We start from the raw sequence: 18,163 nt of genomic DNA, 5'->3' as shown, positions 1-18,163 counted from the left end.
AACCCACATTCTACACTTGCTTAATGTACTGCTCCTTGGATGGCTCAGCTGGCAGAGCGGAGGACTGTAGATGTAGTATAATGGCCATCCTTAGGTCGCTGGTTCGACTCCAGCTCGAAGGAGCTGCATCATTTTCACGATGCCAAGTTTGCTCACAAGCAACAGACAATATTTATTAAACCCACATTCTACACTAACACCACAGACTACTCCTTCGATAGCTCAGCTGGCAGAGCGGAGGACTGTAGTTATAGTATGATGGCTTTCCTTAGGTCGCTGGTTCAACTCCGGCTCGAAGGAACTGCATCATTGTCAAGATTGCTCACAAGCAACAGACAATATTTATTAAACCGACATTCTACACTTACTGAACAAACTGCTCCTTCGATAGCTCAGCTGGCAGAGCGGAGGACTGTAGATATAATAAGATGGCTATCCTTAGGTCGCTGGATCAACTCCGGCTCGAAGGACTTGTAACCTTTTTCACGATGCCAAGTTTGCTCACAAGCAACAGACAATATTTATTAAACCAACATTTTACACTTATTGAATGTACTGCTCCTTCGATAGCTCAGCTGGCAGAGCGGAGGACTGTAGATATAATATGATGGCTATCCTTAGGTCGCTGGTTCAGCTCCGGCTCGAAGGAGCTGCATCAATTTCACAATGCCTAGTTTGCTCACAAGCAACAGACAATTTTTATTAAACCCACATTATACACTAACACCACAGACTACTCCTTCGGTAGCTCAGCTGGCAGAGCGGAGGACTGTAGATATAGTATGATGGCTATCCTTAGGTCGCTGGTTCAACTCCGGCTCGAAGAAACTGCATCATTTTCACGATGCCAAGTTTGCTCACAAGCAACAGACAATATTTATTAAACCCACATTATACACTTATTAAATGGACTGCTCCTTCGATAGCTCAGCTGGCAGAGCGGAGGACTGTAGATAGAGTATGATGGCCATCCTTAGGTCGCTGGTTCAACTCCGGCTCGAAAGAGCTGCATCATTTTCACAATGCCAAGTTTGCTCACAAGCAACAGACGATATTTATTAAACCCACATTCTACACTTATTGAATGTACTGCTCCTTCGATAGCTCAGCTGGCAGAGCGGAGGACTGTAGATATAGTATGATGGCTATCCTTAGGTAGCTGGGTCAACTCCGGTTCGAAGGACTTGTATTATTTTCTCAATGCCAAGTCTGCTCACAAGCAACAGACAATATTTATTAAACCCACATTCTACACTCACTGAATAGACTGCTCCTTCGATAGCTCAGCTGGCAGAGTGGAGTACTGTAGATACAGTATGATGGCTATCCTTAGGTAGCTGGTTCAACTCCGGCTCGAAGTATTTGTATCATTTTCACGATGCCAAGCTTGCTCACAAGCAACAGACAATATTTATTAAACCCACATTCTACACTAACACTGCAGACTACTGCTTCGATAGCTCAGCTGGCAGAGCGGAGGACTGTAGATATAGTATGATGGCTATCCTTAGGTCGCTGGTTCAACTCCGGCTCGAAGGACTTGTATCATTTTCACGATGCCAAGCTTGCTCACAAGCAACAGACAATATTTATTAAACCCACATTCTATACTTATTCAATGTACGGCTCCTTCGATAGCTCAGCTGGCAGAGCGGAGGACTGTAGATATAGTATGAAGGCTATCCTTAGGTCGCTGGTTCAACTCCGGCTCGAAGGATTTGTATCATTTTCACGATGCCAAGCTTGCTCACAAGAACCGGAAAATATTTATTAAACCCACATTCTACACTTACTTAATGTACTGCTCCTTCGATAGCTCAGCTGGCAGAGCGGAGGACTGTAGATGTAGTATGATGGCCATCCTTAGGTCGCTGGTTCAACTCCGGCTCGAAGGAACTGCATCATTTTCACGATGCCAAGTTTGCTCACAAGCAACAGACAATATTTATTAAACCCACATTCTACACTTACTGAACAGACTGCTCCTTCGATAGCTCAGCTGGCAGAGCGGAGGACTGTAGATGTAGTATAATGGCCATCCTTAGGTCGCTGGTTCAGCTCCGGCTCGAATGAACTGCATCATTTTCACGATGCCAAGTTTGCTCGCAAGCAACAGACAATATTTATTAAACCCACATTCTACACCTACTGAACAGACTGCTCCTTCGATAGCTCAGCTGGCAGAGCGGAAGACTGTAGATATAGTATGATGACTATCCTTAGGTCGCTGGTTCAAGTCCGGCTCAAAGGATTTGTATCATTTTCACGATGCCAAGTTTGCTCACAAGCAACAGACAATATTTATTAAACCCACATTATACACTAACACCACAGACTGCTCCTTCGATAGCTCAGCTGGCAGAGCGGAGGACTGTAGATATAGTATGATGGCTATCCTTAGGTCGCTGGTTCAACTCCGGCTCGACGGACTTGTATCATTTTCACGATGCCAAGCTTGCTCACAAGCAACAGACAATATTTATTAAACCCACATTCTATACTTATTGATTGTACGGCTCCTTCGATAGCTCAGCTGTCAGAGCGGAGGACTGTAGATATAGTAAGATGGCTATCCTTAGGTCGCTGGATCAACTCCGGCTCGAAGGACTTGTATCATTTTCACGATGCCAAGTTTGCTCACAAGCAACAGACAATTTTTATTAAACCCACATTATACACTTACACCACAGACTACTCCTTCGATAGCTCAGCTGGCAGAGCGGAGGACTGTAGTTATAGTATGATGGCTATCCTTAGGTCGTTGGTTCAACTCCGGCTCGAAGGAACTGCATCATTGTCAAGATTGCTCACAAGCAACAGACAATATTTATTAAACCCACATTCTACACTTACTGAACAGACTGCTCCTTCGATAGCTCAGCTGGCAGAGCGGAGGACTGTAGATATAGTATGATGGCTATCCTTAGGTCGCTGGTTCAACTCCGGCTCGAAGGACTTGTATCATTTTCACGATGCCTAGCTTGCTCACAAGCAACAGACAATATTTATTAAACCCACATTCTATAGTTATTGAATGTACGGCTCCTTCGATAGCTCAGCTGGCAGAGCGGCGGACTGTAGATATAGTATGATGGCTATCCTTAGGTCGCTGGTTCAACTCCGGCTCAAAGGATTTGTATCATTTTCACGATGCCAAGCTTGCTCACATGAACCGGAAAATATTTATTAAACCCACATTCTACACTTACTTAATGTACTGCTCCTTCGATAGCTCAGCTGGCAGAGCGGAGGACTGTAGATATAGTATGATGGCTATCCTTAGGTAGCTGGGTCAACTCTGGCTCGAAGGACTTGTATTATTTTCTCAATGCCAAGTCTGCTCACAAGCAACAGACAATATTTATTAAACCCACATTCTACACTCACTGAATAGACTGCTCCTTCGATAGCTCAGCTGGCAGAGTGGAGGACTGTAGATACAGTATGATGGCTGTCCTTAGGTAGCTGGTTCAACTCCGGCTCGAAGGACTTGTATCATTTTCACGATGCCAAGTTTGCTCACAAGCAACAGACAATATTTATTAAACCCACGTTATACACTAACACCACCGACTACTCCTTCGATAGCTCAGCTGGCAGAGCGGAGGACTGTAGATATAGTATGATGGCTATCCTTCGGTCGCTGGTTCAACTCCGGCTCGAAGGACTTGTATCATTTTCACGATGCCAAGCTTACTCACAAGCATCAGACAATATTTATTAAACCCACATTCTACACTTTCTGAACAGACTGCTCCTTCGATAGCTCAGCTGGCAGAGCGGAGGACTGTAGATGTAGTATGATGGCCATCCTTAGGTCGCTGGTTCAGCTCCGGCTCGAATGAACTGCATCATTTTCACGATGCCAAGTTTGCTCACAAGCAACAGACAATATTTATTAAACCCACATTCTACACCGACTGAAAAGACTGCTCCTTTGATAGCTCAGGTGGCAGAGCGGAAGACTGTAGATATAGTATGATGACTATCCTTAGGTCGCTGGTTCAAGTCCGGCTCAAAGGATTTGTATCATTTTCACGATGCCAAGTTTGCTCACAAGCAACAGACAATATTTATTAAACCCACATTATACACTAACACCACAGACTGCTCCTTCGATAGCTCAGCTGGCAGAGCGGAGGACTGTAGATATAGTATGACGGCTATCCTTAGGTCGCTGGTTCAACTCCGGCTCGAAGGACTTGTATCATTTTCACGATGCCAAGCTTGCTCACAAGCAACAGACAATATTTATTAAACCCACATTCTATACTTATTGAATGTACGGCTCCTTCGATAGCTCAGCAGGCAGAGCGGAGGACTGTAGATATAGTATGATGGCTATCCTTAGGTCGCTGGTTCAACTCCGGCTCGAAGGATTTGTATCATCATTTTCACGATGCCAAGCTTGCTCACAAGAACCGGAAAATATTTATTAAACCCACATTCTACACTGACTTAATGTACTGCTCCTTCGATAGCTCAGCTGGCAGAGCGGAGGACTGTAGATGTAGTGTGATGGTCATCCTTAAGTAGCTGGTTCAACTCCGGCTCGAAGGATTTGTATCATTTTCACGATGCCAAGCTTGCTCACAAGGAACAGACAATATTTATTAAACCCGCATTCTACACTTGCTTAATGTACTGCTCCTTCGATGGCTCAGCTGGCAGCGCGGAGGACTATAGATGTAGTATAATGGCCATCCTTAGGTCGCTGGTTCGACTCCAGCTCGAAGGAGCTGCATCATTTTCACGATGCCAAGTTTGCTCACAAGCAACAGACAATATTTATTAAACCCACATTCTACACTTACTGAACAGACTGCTCCTTCGATAGCTCAGCTGGCAGAGCGGAGGACTGTAGCTATAATATGATGGCTATCCTTAGGTCGCTGGATCAACTCCGGCTCGAAGGACTTGTACCATTTTCACGATGCCAAGTTTGCTCACAAGCAACAGACAATTTTTATTAAACCCACATTATACACTAACACCACAGACTACTCCTTCGATAGCTCAGCTGGCAGAGCGGAGGACTGTAGTTATAGTATGATGGCTGTCCTTAGGTTGCTGGTTCAACTCCGGCTCAAAGAAAATGCATCATTGTCAAGATTGCTCACAAGCAGCAGACAATTTTTATTAAACCGACATTCTACACTTATTGAATGTACGGCTCCTTCGATAGCTCAGCTGGCAGAGCGGAGGACTGTAGATATAGTATGATGGCTATCCTTAGGTCGCTGGTTCAACTCCGGCTCAAAGGATTTGTATCATTTTCACGATGCCAAGCTTGCTCACATGAACCGGAAAATATTTATTAAACCCACATTCTACACTTACTTAATGTACTGCTCCTTCGATAGCTCAGCTGGCAGAGTGGAGGACTGTAAATATAATAAGATGGCTATCCTTAGGTCGCTGGATCAACTCCGGCTCGAAGGACTTGTAACCATTTTCACGATGCCAAGTTTGCTCACAAGCAACAGACAATATTTATTAAACCAACATTCTACACTTATTGAATGTACGGCTCCTTCGATAGCTCAGCTGGCAGAGCGGAGGACTGTAGATATAGTATGATGGCTATCCTTAGGTCGCTGGTTCAACTCCGGCTCAAAGGATTTGTATCATTTTCACGATGCCAAGCTTGCTCACATGAACCGGAAAATATTTATTAAACCCACATTCTACACTTACTTAATGTACTGCTCCTTCGATAGCTCAGCTGGCATAGTGGAGGACTGTAGATACAGTATGATGGCTATCCTTAGGTAGCTGGTTCAACTGCGGCTCGAAGGAGTGGCATCATTTTCACGATGCCAAGCTTGCGCACAAGCAACAGACAATATTTATTAAACCCACATTCTACACTTACTGACTAGACTGCTCCTTCGATAGCTCAGCTGGCAGAGTGGAGGACTGTAGATACAGTATGATGGCTATCCTTAGGTAGCTGGTTCAACTCCGGCTCGAAGGACTTGTATCATTTTCACGATGCCAAGTTTGCTCACAAGCAACAGACAATATTTATTAAACCCACATTATACACTAACACCACAGACTACTCCTTCGATAGCTCAGCTGGCAGAGCGGAGGACTGTAGATATAGTATGATGGCTATCCTTAGGTCGCTGGTTCAACTCCGGCTCGAAGGACTTGTATCATTTTCACGATGCCAAGCTTGCTCACAAGCATCAGACAATATTTATGAAACCCACATTCTACATTTTCTGAACTGACTGCTCCTTCGATAGCTCAGCTGGCAGAGCGGAGGACTGTAGATGTAGTATGATGGCCATCCTTAGGTCGCTGGTTCAGCTCCGGCTCGAATGAACTGCATCATTTTCACGATGCCAAGTTTGCTCACAAGCAACAGACAATATTTATTAAACCCACATTCTACACCGACTGAAAAGACTGCTCCTTTGATAGCTCAGGTGGCAGAGCGGAAGACTGTAGATATAGTATGATGACTATCCTTAGGTCGCTGGTTCAAGTCCGGCTCAAAGGATTTGTATCATTTTCACGATGCCAAGTTGCTCACAAGCAACAGACAATATTTATTAAACCCACATTATACACTAACACCACAGACTGCTCCTTCGATAGCTCAGCTGGCAGAGCGGAGGACTGTAGATATAGTATGATGGCTATCCTTAGGTCGCTGGTTCAACTCCGGCTCGAAGGACTTGTATCATTTTCACGATGCCAAGCTTGCTCACAAGCAACAGACAATATTTATTAAACCCACATTCTATACTTATTGAATGTACAGCTCCTTCGATAGCTCAGCTGGCAGAGCGGAGGACTGTAGATATAGTATGATGGCTATCCTTAGGTCGCTGGTTCAACTCCGGCTCTTAGGATTTGTATCATCATTTTCACGATGCCAAGCTTGCTCACAAGAACCGGAAAATATTTATTAAACCCACATTCTACACTGACTTAATGTACTGCTCCTTCGATAGCTCAGCTGGCAGAGCGGAGGACTGTAGATGTAGTGTGATGGTCATCCTTAAGTAGCTGGTTCAACTCCGGCTCGCAGAAACTGCGTCATTTTCACGATGTCAAGTTTGCTCACAAGCAACAGACAATATTTATTAAACCTACATTCTACACTTATTAAATGGACTGCTCCTTCGATAGCTCAGCTGGCAGAGCGGAGGACTGTAGATACAGTATGATGGCTATCCTTAGGTCGCTGGTTCAACTCCGGCTCGAAGGATTTGTATCATTTTCACGATGCCAAGCTTGCTCACAAGGAACAGACAATATTTATTAAACCCGCATTCTACACTTGCTTAATGTACTGCTCCTTCGATGGCTCAGCTGGCAGAGCGGAGGACTGTAGATGTAGTATAATGGCCATCCTTAGGTCGCTGGTTCGACTCCAGCTCGAAGGAGCTGCATCATTTTCACGATGCCAAGTTTGCTCACAAGCAACAGACAATATTTATTAAACCCACATTCTACACTTACTGAACAGACTGCTCCTTCGATAGCTCAGCTGGCAGAGCGGAGGACTGTAGCTATAGTATGATGGCTATGCTTAGGTCGCTGGATCAACTCCGGCTCGAAGGACTTGTACCATTTTCACGATGCCAAGTTTGCTCACAAGCAACAGACAATTTTTATTAAACCCACATTATACACTAACACCACAGACTACTCCTTCGATAGCTCAGCTGGCAGAGCGGAGGACTGTAGTTATAGTATGATGGCTATCCTTAGGTCGCTGGTTCAACTCCGGCTCGAAGAAACTGCATCATTGTCAAGATTGCTCACAAGCAACAGACAATATTTATTAAACCGACATTCTACACTTACTGAACAAACTGCTCCTTCGATAGCTCAGCTGGCAGAGCGGAGGACTGTAGATATAATAAGATGGCTATCCTTAGGTCGCTGGATCAACTCCGGCTCGAAGGACTTGTAACCTTTTTCAAGATGCCAAGTTTGCTCACAAGCAACGGACAATATTTATTAAACCAACATTCTACACTTATTGAATGTACGGCTCCTTCGATAGCTCAGCTGGCAGAGCGGAGGACTGTAGATATAGTATGATGGCTATCCTTAGGTCGCTGGTTCAACTCCGGCTCAAAGGATTTGTATCATTTTCACGATGCCAAGCTTGCTCACATGAACCGGAAAATATTTATTAAACCCACATTCTACACTTACTTAATGTACTGCTCCTTCGATAGCTCAGCTGGCAGAGTGGAGGACTGTAGATACAGTATGATGGCTATCCTTAGGTAGCTGGTTCAACTCCGGCTCGAAGGAGTGGCATCATTTTCACGATGCCAAGTTTGCTCACAAGCAACAGACAATATTTATTAAACCCACATTATACACTAACACCATAGACTACTCCTTCGATAGCTCAGCTGGCAGAGCGGAGGACTGTAGATATAGTATGATGGCTATCCTTAGGTCGCTGGTTCAACTCCGGCTCGAAGGACTTGTATCATTTTCACGATGCCAAGCTTGCTCACAAGCATCAGACAATATTTATTAAACCCACATTCTACACTTCCTGAACAGACTGCTCCTTCGATAGCTCAGCTGGCAGAGCGGAGGACTGTAGATGTAGTATGATGGCCATCCTTAGGTCGCTGGTTCAGCTCCGGCTCGAATGAACTGCATCATTTTCACGATGCCAAGTTTGCTCACAAGCAACAGACAATATTTATTAAACCCACATTCTACACCGACTGAAAAGACTGCTCCTTTGATAGCTCAGGTGGCAGAGTGGAAGACTGTAGATATAGTATGATGACTATCCTTAGGTCGCTGGTTCAAGTCCGGCTCAAAGGATTTGTATCATTTTCACGATGCCAAGTTTGCTCACAAGCAACAGACAATATTTATTAAACCCACATTATACACTAACACCACAGACTGCTCCTTCGATAGCTCAGCTGGCAGAGCGGAGGACTGTAGATATAGTATGATGGCTATCCTTAGGTCGCTGGTTCAACTCCGGCTCGAAGGACTTGTATCATTTTCACTATGCCAAGCTTGCTCACAAGCAACAGACAATATTTATTAAACCCACATTCTATACTTATTGAATGTACGGCTCCTTCGATAGCTCAGCTGGCAGAGCGGAGGACTGTAGATATAGTATGATGGCTATCCTTAGGTCGCTGGTTCAACTCCGGCTTGAAGGATTTGTATCATCTTCACGATGCCAAGCTTGCTCACAAGAACCGGAAAATATTTATTAAACCCACATTCTACACTTACTTAATGTACTGCTCCTTCGATAGCTCAGCTGGCAGAGTGGAGGACTGTAGATACAGTATGATGGCTATCCTTAGGTAGCTGGTTCAACTCCGGCTCGAAGGACTTGTATCATTTTCACGATGCCAAGTTTGCTCACAAGCAACAGACAATATTTATTAAACCCACATTATACACTAACACCACAGACTACTCCTTCGATAGCTCAGCTGGCAGAGCGGCGGACTGTAGATATAGTATGATGGCTATCCTTAGGTCGCTGGTTCAACTCCGGCTCGAAGGACTTGTATCATTTTCACGATGCCAAGTTTGCTCACAAGCAACAGGCAATATTTATTAAACCCACATTCTACACTTATTGAATGTACTGCTCCTTTGATAGCTCAGCTGGCAGAGAGGAGGACTGTACATATAGTATGATGGCTATCCTTAGGTCGCTGGTTCAACTCCGGCTCGAAGGACTTGTATTATTTTCTCGATGCCAAGTCTGCTCACAAGCAACAGACAATATTTATTAAACCCACATTCTACAGTTACTGAATAGACTGCTCCTTCGATAGCTCAGCTGGCAGAGTGGAGGACTGTAGATACAGTATGATGGCTATCCTTAGGTCGCTGGTTCAACTCCGGTTCGAAGGATTTGTATCATTTTCACGATGCCAAGCTTGCTCACAAGCAACAGACAATATTTATTAAACCCACATTCTACACTTACTTAATGTACTGCTCCTTCGATAGTTCAGCTGGCAGAGCGGAGGACTGTAGATATAGTATGATGACTATCCTTAGGTCGCTGGTTCAACTCCGGCTCAATGGCCTTGTAACCTTTTTCACGATGCCAAGTTTGCTCACAAGCAACAGACAATATTTATTAAACCCACATTCTACACTTTTTGAATGTACTGCTCCTTCGATTGCTCAGCTGGCAGAGCGGAGGACTGTAGATATAATATGATGGCTATCCTTAGGTTGCTGGTTCAGCTCCGGCTCGAAGGAGTTGCATCATTTTCACAATGCCTAGTTTGCTCACAAGCAACAGACAATTTTTATTAAACCCACATTATACACTAACACCACAGACTACTCCTTCGATAGCTCAGCTGGCAGAGCGTAGGACTGTAGATATAGTATGATGGCTATCCTTAGGTCGCTGGTTCAACTCCGGCTCGAAGGAGGTGTATCATTTTCACGAGGCCAAGTTTGCTCACAAGCAACAGACAATAATTATTAAACCTACATTCTACACTAACAGGGCTGAGTCCTCCTTCGATATCTCAGCTGGCAGAGTGGAGGACTGTAGATATAGTATGGTGGCTATCCTTAGGTCGCTGGTTCAACTCAGGCTCGAAGGAGTTGTATCATTTTCACGATGCCAAGTTTGCTCACAAGCAACAGACAATATGTATTAAACCCACATTATACACCAACTGCACAGACTACTCCTTCGATAGCTCAGCTAGCAGAGTGGAGGACTGTAGATTTATTATGATGGCTATCCTTCGGTCGCTGGTTTAACTCTGGTTCGAAACAGTTGTATCATTTTCACGATGCCAAGTTTGCTCACATGCAACAGACAATATGTATTATGTGCATGTGTGATCCTACACTATGCTAAGTTTGCTCACAAGCAACATATTTATTGAACCCATTTTTTGATTTTTGAGATAAATGGCATAGATAAATGATGGCTATCCTTAGGTCGTTGTTTGCTCACAGGCAACTGACTATATTCATTGAACCCACTTTCGAAATAGACAGAACTGGCTCATCCTTTGATTGCTCCAATGGTTGAGTGGAGGACTCTGGATATAACATGTTAGCTATCCTTATGTTGCTGATTTAACTCCAACTCAAAGGATTTTCTTTTGTGTAATGTTTTTGAGATAATAGCAAAACAAAATTTCCTTAGGTACATCCCAGCGTCCTTTCTTGTCTGATTAGGTCTTGCTGATATCAAAGTCATTGGCTCTATTACAAATTGCACTCTATTTAATGTTCTATCAATATGTTTACATAGCAAAAATACAATGTCAAGTTTGCTCACAAGCAACAGACTATATCTGCTGAACCTACTTTAGAAAGACATTTAATGGGCTCTTCCTTCATTGGCTTAGATGGTAGCATGGAGGACTGTAGATATAGCATGATAGCTATCCTTTGGCCTGTGGTTCATCTTTTGCTTAAATGAGCTGTATTTATGTAATTCTTTTGAGATAATACCAAAATAAAATTTCTTTTGCTGTGTCCCGGTTTTGTCTGGGCACAGGCCCCAGCTCCTTCTATAATTCCACTGGTAGACAGTGCTAGAAGGTTATTCTTAGGTCACTGGTTCATTTCTGTTTCAATGGTCTTGAAGGTTCTCTTCCTTCTATTCCTCTGATGGTAAACCAGAGGACTGTAGAGATACCAGGATTGTGGTTCCATTCCAGGTTGAATTAGCCTTTTCCGTGTGACCTTTTTGATACAATCTCAGATTTAACTTCCTTTTGAGTTAGATTCGGTTGTTTCAGCCTTAAGCAATGAACCAGTCCAGAGGTGCTCTCTTTGGGAGGAAGGAGTTCATTTTCAGATGATATTTGCTAGTGCAGTAGATGTTGTTATATACAGCCCAGTTGTACTTCTAGAGTATTTCAACTTGGGGGGGGCAGACTGGGGCCAGTTGTTTTTTTAGGTTGGTCTAGAATTAATACGCCTTTTATGAGACGCACAAGCAGGGAGGGGGGAGAATGAAGAACAGATAGGTCGAGAGAGCTGGGTGAATGTAGGTCATAGACGTAGCAAAGGGTGTAGACAGTTCACAGAGGCGGCATCACCTGAAGTGAAGGTGTCTAACCGCTTTCAGGTGCTTCCAGCTGTAAGGCCAGAAGAGACTGGGAAGGCAGGTGGGCCCTTGGGCACCAAGGAGCCGCCTACCCCCAGGAGGAGGGAGGTTGTGGTAGTAGGGGATTCAATTATTAGAGGTGTAGATAGTTTTGTGTGCACCCGTGATAGAGGGTCCCGTACAGTGTCTTGCCTGCCTGGTGCCCAGGTAGGGGACCTTCCGAATTGTGTGGACAGGCTTTTGGCCCCAGCTGGGGTGGATCCAGTAGTTATGGTGCATGTTGGCACCAACAACATAGGCAAGGGTTATTCTGCAGGGTAAATTTATAGAAGTTACAGAACAACCACGGTGGTATTCTCTGGAATACTTCCCATGCCACATGCAAGCCAAGCTAAGTTAGCTGACAAAAGGAGATTAAACACGTGGCCAGTATTGATTGATTAAACCACTGGACAGTAGTGATCGTAACATGGTTAAATTCGAGGTTAATTTTAGTGTCCGAAGAGCAAAGTCCAAAACAAAACTGTAAACTGCATGGAGTTAAATAGCAAAACTGTTAAAGAGGCATGGAAATTTTTAAAAAGCACATTGTTGCAAGTGCAAGAGGACTTCATACCTGTTTCCAGCAAAACTACATCTAGGAAACTGCAAACAAGGTGGTTTACTACTTTATTATGAATAAAGTCAGGAGGAAAAGGGTTCTGTTCCACAAATGGAAAATAACTAATGATTTCAAAATAAAGCAGGAGTATCTAAATCTACAGGTTGAGTTAAAAAATAACATTAGACTCCAAGAGGAATGTAGAAAGAATGATTGCATTAGAGGCTAAGGATGACAATAAAAGTTTCTTCCAATATTTTAACTCCAAAACAGCTCTAAAAGCTGAAATCACTAATTTGCAGGATAGTAAGAGCCTTATAATTGAAAATGAAATTGATGTGCAGATACTTTATGGGTTCCACCGAAGTAAAGGTAGCTGAGATGAGAAAGACCTCGGTGTGTATATTGATGTTTCCATGTCCCACTCTCGCCAGTGTGGGGAAGCAATAAAAAAGGCCAATAGGATGTTGGGTTACATCTCTAGGTGTGGGGAGTTTAAGTCAAGGGAGGTGATGCTACGATTATATAATTCCTTAGTAAGACCCCACCTTGAATATTGTTTGGTCACCATACCTTAAAAAGGACATTGCTGCCTTGGAAAGGGTGCAAGGTAGGGCTACGAGAATGATTCCTGGTCTTAGAGGAATGTCTTATGAGGAGAGGTTAGTTGAGCTGAATCTGTTCAGCCTCGAGCAAAGGAGACTAAGGGGGGACATGATCCAGGTATATAAGATTCTAACAGGTCTGGATGCTGTTCAGCCAAATGGATATTTCAATATTAGTCTAAATACTAGAACTCGTGGCCATACGTGGAAATTAGCGGGAGAACATTTTAAAATGAATTTGAGGAAGCACTTCTTTACACAGCGTGTAGTTGGAGTATGGAATAGTCTTCCTGCTAATGTAGCGGAAGCTAAAACCCTGGGTTCCTTTAAATCAGAGCTAGATAAGATTTTAACAACTCTGAGCTATTAGTTAAGTTCTCCCCAAATGAACTTGATGGGCCGAATGGCCTCCTCATTTGTAAATTTCTTATGTTCTTGACCTTAATGTTCTCCAAGTATTACTTGCACTACATTGCCACAATTTTGAAAGCTGGTAAATTATTTATGCAATGCTTTGCAGTCACAGTTTACAATTTGTACAAATGGTTTTCTATTGTGGCCCTAGCTTTTCCCCACTAGAGCAACTCGACCACCCGGTACACCCACCTTAAAAGTCTGTCAAGAAAATGTACTTATGTACTTGTGTTTCGCCTGTTCTCAGAACATACATTTTTAGCCCACATATACAAATTTTAATAATAATAATACATTTATTTCAGACCCAAGTAGCATAAATTTTAGGGGGACAGTGGGGTGATGTTTGTTGTCACGGGGGCACTGCTGCCCCTGGCCCTCCCGAGAACCGCCCCTGAAGGAACCTCTTGAACTGTGCAGGAGCAAAGTCCATCATCTCCATATGACCCTCCTGGCAACAGTCAGCTTTCTTCGAAAATCATTTTATATCACTCTTATGTGACCATTGGACCGTCTAAATACCTTTTGGTTTTGTATGATTGTCAGGGCCTTCGAAATACAAGACAGAAATTGACTTTGCCCCTTAAAAAAACACTTCCTTCATGAAATAGGGAAAAAAAAGGCAAGAATTTTATATCTACCTTTAAGATGTTACCACCAGGCATATAGCAATAATAAGTAATAAATCCAGGTCTTGTTTTCAGTTGTCCCAGGTAGTTAGTTTAATAATTACTGATTCTGATTGGCCAGAGGTTTCACACCCAGCTCATAGGTAAAGGAAGGCTGGAAAACCAGCAGTGCTCGGCCTGAGAGGACTGGAGAGTTGAATAACCCTGCACTAGAAGACACAAACGCGGCCGACCGAAATGCGAGAACAAGTGTGGCATGGGAATATATGAGGAGGGTTAATTGCATGTCACTTAAACCATTTGCAGGTTTCAATTTACAATCTAAAAAGGAATATATGATACGATTGCACTTTGTGATGAAATGTTTTGTTGGACCAAAGTAATGCATTTTGATTTCCGCTCCATTACCGCAGGGCGATTGTGGTTCGCTGAGCTGTTACAGGGACAATGTCTGGAGGGTCCATGGTGTGGTCAGCTATGGTCCTGCTGGTAGCTGGTAGTCGACTGTATGTATCAATGTATCTTTCTGTCTTGATTGGATTTACAGCGTAAGTTCACTCTTGGTCTAGCAGACATTAGTATTTCCTGCAAAGCACTTCCAGAGACCTATTGGGCTTTTAGTTTTGGATGTGAAATATAACAACGAGATACCACGAAACATGTTTTTCAGGCTTTTTAGAAGCACATCACAAAACAGGCCCATTATTTTGAATTAAACCACTACCACCCATATGTATGAGACCGCTGCAATATTTCTGTCACGACTGAAGTATAGACCATATAAAAGCAAATGGGAATATCTTCTTCACATCTGTATTTTAAACCAAAATAATAAAAAACAAAATCCCAATGTGCCCATTATCTCCCAGAACCTATAGAAGTATGCCATACATACATTATTGTATTTGTAAATGATTTGTTCATATTTTATCTCCAGGTCATTTTAAGCTAGGACCATTCATCCTCACAGATACTATGAGATAAAAAGGTACAGTTCATTCAAGCATTGAGAGGTTGGGTTGTGCCTGCTTGTTTGCATTAACCATGAGCATCTCAACTCACCTGACTATACTATGTGTTCCTTCTGTTCATTTTAATGGAGCTTTATTACCACCATTTATTATTACATCACAGCGATGGACTTCAGTAGTCAAAACATGTAAATACGTTAATAAGGCCTGACTTTGTGTACTCCTGAGTTTAATTAATTGTATAATATTGTGACCAAAACTATACCACTTAATCAGAATCATTCCTGGATTAAGTAAATGTTGACATTCATTAACATTTCCCCTAATATAGTGCAAGCACACACAATAATACATTATAAACATACATCCATCCATCCATCCTCTGAAACTGTTTGTCCTATTCAGGGTCATGGGAGGACTGGAGCCAATCCCAGAGGCTATGGGCACAAGGGAGGGAACAACCCAGGACGGGGCACCATCTCTGCATTATAAACACCTCTACATTATTATTGTGTGCATACAGAAATAAAGTGAGCAGTCAGCATTGTTGTACTGAAAGGTGCATATGAAAGGACAGATTATTTTTCAAAAGACCAGATTTCTTTTACAGTTTTTTCCTCATTTGCTTTGTCACATTTCATGAAACATACTTAACATTCTCACAACTATAAAAGCATTTCTCAAAACAGTTCATTCATATAGCACAACACTAAGGTTTAGCTGCAGAAGCCTGTAAAACAATTAACTCATATCTCAAAAGCAAATAATTCCACCACTGAATTAGTCAGTGCCACCAAAATGAAAAGTACAACCAGCATCGTTTAAACAGTGTCAAAATGCTTAGATATACTGCCAGTTCCCACTTTCTAATGATGTCACTGATTGATTATAATTTTCTTTAGCAAACTGATAGCAAACAATGTCAAAGACACCAGTTTCAACATTGCAAGGCTCTACATTACAGTATGTGAAGTTCACTGCCAAGCGAAAGCACTGGCATGCACATGTAACTTATTCAGATCTCAAGACACAGTACAATAGCAAACAAAAAAGTCACACAGCACTGTATAACACAAACAGCAAAATGGCAGTACAAGAACAACAAAAGGAAAACAAAATGATGACAACTGTACAAACCCCTTCGCATACACTCACCTAAAGGATTATTAGGAACATCATACTAATACGGTGTTTGACCCCCTTACACCTTCAGAACTGCCTTAATTCTACGTGGCATTGATTCAACAAGGTGCTGAAAGCATTCTTTAGAAATGTTGGCCCACATTGATAGGATAGCATCTTGCAGTTGATGGAGATTTCTGGGATGCACATCCAGGGCACGAAGCTCCCGTCCCACCACATCCCAAAGATGCTCTATTGGGTTGAGATCTGGTGACTGTGGGGGCCATTTTAGTACAGTCAACTCATTGTCATGTTCAAGAAACCAATTTGAAATGATTCGAGCTTTGTGACATGGCTACTTCCAGCAGGATAATGCACCATCAGAGGATGGGTACATGGTGGTCATAAAGGGATGGACATGGTCAGAAACAATGCTCAGGTAGGCCGTGGCATTTAAACGACGCCCAATTGGCACTAAGGGGCCTAAAGTGTGCCAAGAAAACATCCCCCACACCATTACACCACCACCACCAGCCTGCACAGTGGTAACAAGGCATGATGGATCCATGTTCTCATTCTATTTACGCCAAATTCTGACTGATTTGAATGTCTCAACAGAAATCGAGACTCATCAGACCAGGCAACATTTTTCCAGTCTTCAACTGTCCAATTTTGGTGAGCTCGTGCAAATTGTAGCCTCTTTTTCCTATTTGTAGTGGAGATGAGTGGTACCCGGTGGGGTCTTCTGCTGTTGTAGCCCATCCGCCTCAAGGTTGTGCGTGTTGTGGCTTCACAAATGCTTTGCTGCATACCTCGGTTGTAACGAGTGGTTATTTCAGTCAAAGTTGCTCTTCTATCAGCGTGAATCAGTCGGCCCATTCTCCTCTGACCTCTAGCATCAACAAGGCATTTTTGCCCACAGGACTGCCGCATACTGGATGTTTTTCCCTTTGCACACCATTCTTTGTAAACCCTAGAAATGGTTGTGCGTGAAAATCCCAGTAACTGAGCAGATTGTGAAATACTCAGACCGGCCCGTCTGGCACCAACAACCATGCCACACTCAAAATTGCTTAAATCACCTTTCTTTCCCATTCTGACATTCAGTTTGGAGTTCAGGAGATTGTCTTGACCAGGACCACACCCCTAAATGCATTGAAGCAACTGCCATGTGATTGATTGATTAGATAATTGCATTAATGAGAAATTGAACAGGTGTTCCTAATAATCCTTTAGGTGAGTGTATGTCTGCTAAAACATTTGGAAATTTCTGTGAAGCCATAAGAAATGATGTTCTACTGTGCAAAAGTAGCATTATGGTGTGGGGATTACACTTGCTGTTTTGCAAGTGTAAATTGTCATTTGAGGAATGGTCCGAAACAATCGAGAAAAACTGTACACGGGTGAAAACGTTCAAGCGGTAATTTATGACACAAACAATTAGAGATCCTGAAGTGACACCTAGTGGTAAAGTGGTGAATTAAAATGTAAGAAAGCAGTGACTCACCTCCACTGTAATGGTAATTAAATCTGTCCTTATTGTGCCGGTGGTGTGCTGCATAACTATCTACACATACAGTGGACGATTACTAATGAAACATAATTAGCACTTATATTCTAACTCTGGAGTAGCAATCCCTGTCACAAACAGTTATCGTGCCGGTGGTAAACTATAAAGCTTTCAGTCATGAGTAGTTTAGCCTTCCTTGTCATTTTCACACCATTAGGTTGCATCATAATGGCAAAACAGC

At 42.9% G+C, this 18,163-nt stretch overlaps 26 non-coding genes across 26 annotated transcripts; all 26 read left to right on the top strand.

The window, feature by feature from the left end:
* The first annotated feature begins 33 nt into the window (after positions 1-33).
* Positions 34-122, top strand: trnay-gua (transfer RNA tyrosine (anticodon GUA)). The gene is given in 2 exon segments: positions 34-70; positions 87-122. It is a non-coding gene; the product is annotated as a tRNA-Tyr (tRNA).
* An 89-nt stretch (positions 123-211) lies between these two features.
* trnay-gua (transfer RNA tyrosine (anticodon GUA)) lies at positions 212-300 on the top strand. Its single transcript is given in 2 exon segments — positions 212-248; positions 265-300. It is a non-coding gene; the product is annotated as a tRNA-Tyr (tRNA).
* Positions 301-381: 81 nt separating this feature from the next.
* On the top strand, positions 382-470 carry trnay-gua (transfer RNA tyrosine (anticodon GUA)). Its single transcript is given in 2 exon segments — positions 382-418; positions 435-470. It is a non-coding gene; the product is annotated as a tRNA-Tyr (tRNA).
* Positions 471-916: 446 nt separating this feature from the next.
* trnay-gua (transfer RNA tyrosine (anticodon GUA)) lies at positions 917-1,005 on the top strand. Its single transcript is given in 2 exon segments — positions 917-953; positions 970-1,005. It is a non-coding gene; the product is annotated as a tRNA-Tyr (tRNA).
* A 445-nt stretch (positions 1,006-1,450) lies between these two features.
* Positions 1,451-1,539, top strand: trnay-gua (transfer RNA tyrosine (anticodon GUA)). Its single transcript is given in 2 exon segments — positions 1,451-1,487; positions 1,504-1,539. It is a non-coding gene; the product is annotated as a tRNA-Tyr (tRNA).
* Positions 1,540-1,628: 89 nt separating this feature from the next.
* trnay-gua (transfer RNA tyrosine (anticodon GUA)) lies at positions 1,629-1,717 on the top strand. The gene is given in 2 exon segments: positions 1,629-1,665; positions 1,682-1,717. It is a non-coding gene; the product is annotated as a tRNA-Tyr (tRNA).
* An 89-nt stretch (positions 1,718-1,806) lies between these two features.
* trnay-gua (transfer RNA tyrosine (anticodon GUA)) lies at positions 1,807-1,895 on the top strand. The gene is given in 2 exon segments: positions 1,807-1,843; positions 1,860-1,895. It is a non-coding gene; the product is annotated as a tRNA-Tyr (tRNA).
* An 801-nt stretch (positions 1,896-2,696) lies between these two features.
* On the top strand, positions 2,697-2,785 carry trnay-gua (transfer RNA tyrosine (anticodon GUA)). Its single transcript is given in 2 exon segments — positions 2,697-2,733; positions 2,750-2,785. It is a non-coding gene; the product is annotated as a tRNA-Tyr (tRNA).
* Positions 2,786-2,866: 81 nt separating this feature from the next.
* trnay-gua (transfer RNA tyrosine (anticodon GUA)) lies at positions 2,867-2,955 on the top strand. Its single transcript is given in 2 exon segments — positions 2,867-2,903; positions 2,920-2,955. It is a non-coding gene; the product is annotated as a tRNA-Tyr (tRNA).
* A 623-nt stretch (positions 2,956-3,578) lies between these two features.
* trnay-gua (transfer RNA tyrosine (anticodon GUA)) lies at positions 3,579-3,667 on the top strand. The gene is given in 2 exon segments: positions 3,579-3,615; positions 3,632-3,667. It is a non-coding gene; the product is annotated as a tRNA-Tyr (tRNA).
* Positions 3,668-4,112: 445 nt separating this feature from the next.
* trnay-gua (transfer RNA tyrosine (anticodon GUA)) lies at positions 4,113-4,201 on the top strand. The gene is given in 2 exon segments: positions 4,113-4,149; positions 4,166-4,201. It is a non-coding gene; the product is annotated as a tRNA-Tyr (tRNA).
* An 89-nt stretch (positions 4,202-4,290) lies between these two features.
* Positions 4,291-4,379, top strand: trnay-gua (transfer RNA tyrosine (anticodon GUA)). Its single transcript is given in 2 exon segments — positions 4,291-4,327; positions 4,344-4,379. It is a non-coding gene; the product is annotated as a tRNA-Tyr (tRNA).
* A 270-nt stretch (positions 4,380-4,649) lies between these two features.
* trnay-aua (transfer RNA tyrosine (anticodon AUA)) lies at positions 4,650-4,738 on the top strand. Its single transcript is given in 2 exon segments — positions 4,650-4,686; positions 4,703-4,738. It is a non-coding gene; the product is annotated as a tRNA-Tyr (tRNA).
* Positions 4,739-4,827: 89 nt separating this feature from the next.
* Positions 4,828-4,916, top strand: trnay-gua (transfer RNA tyrosine (anticodon GUA)). The gene is given in 2 exon segments: positions 4,828-4,864; positions 4,881-4,916. It is a non-coding gene; the product is annotated as a tRNA-Tyr (tRNA).
* Positions 4,917-6,066: 1,150 nt separating this feature from the next.
* trnay-gua (transfer RNA tyrosine (anticodon GUA)) lies at positions 6,067-6,155 on the top strand. The gene is given in 2 exon segments: positions 6,067-6,103; positions 6,120-6,155. It is a non-coding gene; the product is annotated as a tRNA-Tyr (tRNA).
* A 444-nt stretch (positions 6,156-6,599) lies between these two features.
* On the top strand, positions 6,600-6,688 carry trnay-gua (transfer RNA tyrosine (anticodon GUA)). Its single transcript is given in 2 exon segments — positions 6,600-6,636; positions 6,653-6,688. It is a non-coding gene; the product is annotated as a tRNA-Tyr (tRNA).
* Positions 6,689-7,136: 448 nt separating this feature from the next.
* On the top strand, positions 7,137-7,225 carry trnay-gua (transfer RNA tyrosine (anticodon GUA)). Its single transcript is given in 2 exon segments — positions 7,137-7,173; positions 7,190-7,225. It is a non-coding gene; the product is annotated as a tRNA-Tyr (tRNA).
* Positions 7,226-7,314: 89 nt separating this feature from the next.
* On the top strand, positions 7,315-7,403 carry trnay-gua (transfer RNA tyrosine (anticodon GUA)). Its single transcript is given in 2 exon segments — positions 7,315-7,351; positions 7,368-7,403. It is a non-coding gene; the product is annotated as a tRNA-Tyr (tRNA).
* A 267-nt stretch (positions 7,404-7,670) lies between these two features.
* On the top strand, positions 7,671-7,759 carry trnay-gua (transfer RNA tyrosine (anticodon GUA)). Its single transcript is given in 2 exon segments — positions 7,671-7,707; positions 7,724-7,759. It is a non-coding gene; the product is annotated as a tRNA-Tyr (tRNA).
* An 81-nt stretch (positions 7,760-7,840) lies between these two features.
* Positions 7,841-7,929, top strand: trnay-gua (transfer RNA tyrosine (anticodon GUA)). The gene is given in 2 exon segments: positions 7,841-7,877; positions 7,894-7,929. It is a non-coding gene; the product is annotated as a tRNA-Tyr (tRNA).
* A 446-nt stretch (positions 7,930-8,375) lies between these two features.
* trnay-gua (transfer RNA tyrosine (anticodon GUA)) lies at positions 8,376-8,464 on the top strand. The gene is given in 2 exon segments: positions 8,376-8,412; positions 8,429-8,464. It is a non-coding gene; the product is annotated as a tRNA-Tyr (tRNA).
* Positions 8,465-8,909: 445 nt separating this feature from the next.
* trnay-gua (transfer RNA tyrosine (anticodon GUA)) lies at positions 8,910-8,998 on the top strand. The gene is given in 2 exon segments: positions 8,910-8,946; positions 8,963-8,998. It is a non-coding gene; the product is annotated as a tRNA-Tyr (tRNA).
* An 89-nt stretch (positions 8,999-9,087) lies between these two features.
* On the top strand, positions 9,088-9,176 carry trnay-gua (transfer RNA tyrosine (anticodon GUA)). The gene is given in 2 exon segments: positions 9,088-9,124; positions 9,141-9,176. It is a non-coding gene; the product is annotated as a tRNA-Tyr (tRNA).
* A 267-nt stretch (positions 9,177-9,443) lies between these two features.
* Positions 9,444-9,532, top strand: trnay-gua (transfer RNA tyrosine (anticodon GUA)). Its single transcript is given in 2 exon segments — positions 9,444-9,480; positions 9,497-9,532. It is a non-coding gene; the product is annotated as a tRNA-Tyr (tRNA).
* Positions 9,533-9,799: 267 nt separating this feature from the next.
* On the top strand, positions 9,800-9,888 carry trnay-gua (transfer RNA tyrosine (anticodon GUA)). The gene is given in 2 exon segments: positions 9,800-9,836; positions 9,853-9,888. It is a non-coding gene; the product is annotated as a tRNA-Tyr (tRNA).
* Positions 9,889-10,334: 446 nt separating this feature from the next.
* Positions 10,335-10,423, top strand: trnay-gua (transfer RNA tyrosine (anticodon GUA)). The gene is given in 2 exon segments: positions 10,335-10,371; positions 10,388-10,423. It is a non-coding gene; the product is annotated as a tRNA-Tyr (tRNA).
* Positions 10,424-18,163: the final 7,740 nt, after the last annotated feature.

The sequence above is a fragment of the Paramormyrops kingsleyae genome, chromosome 1 (genome assembly GCF_048594095.1).
Source record: "Paramormyrops kingsleyae isolate MSU_618 chromosome 1, PKINGS_0.4, whole genome shotgun sequence".
Classification (NCBI taxonomy): Eukaryota; Metazoa; Chordata; class Actinopteri; order Osteoglossiformes; family Mormyridae; genus Paramormyrops; species Paramormyrops kingsleyae.
The sequence above is the reverse complement of the archived record's forward strand: the minus strand, read 5'-3'. Positions and strand labels throughout refer to the sequence as shown.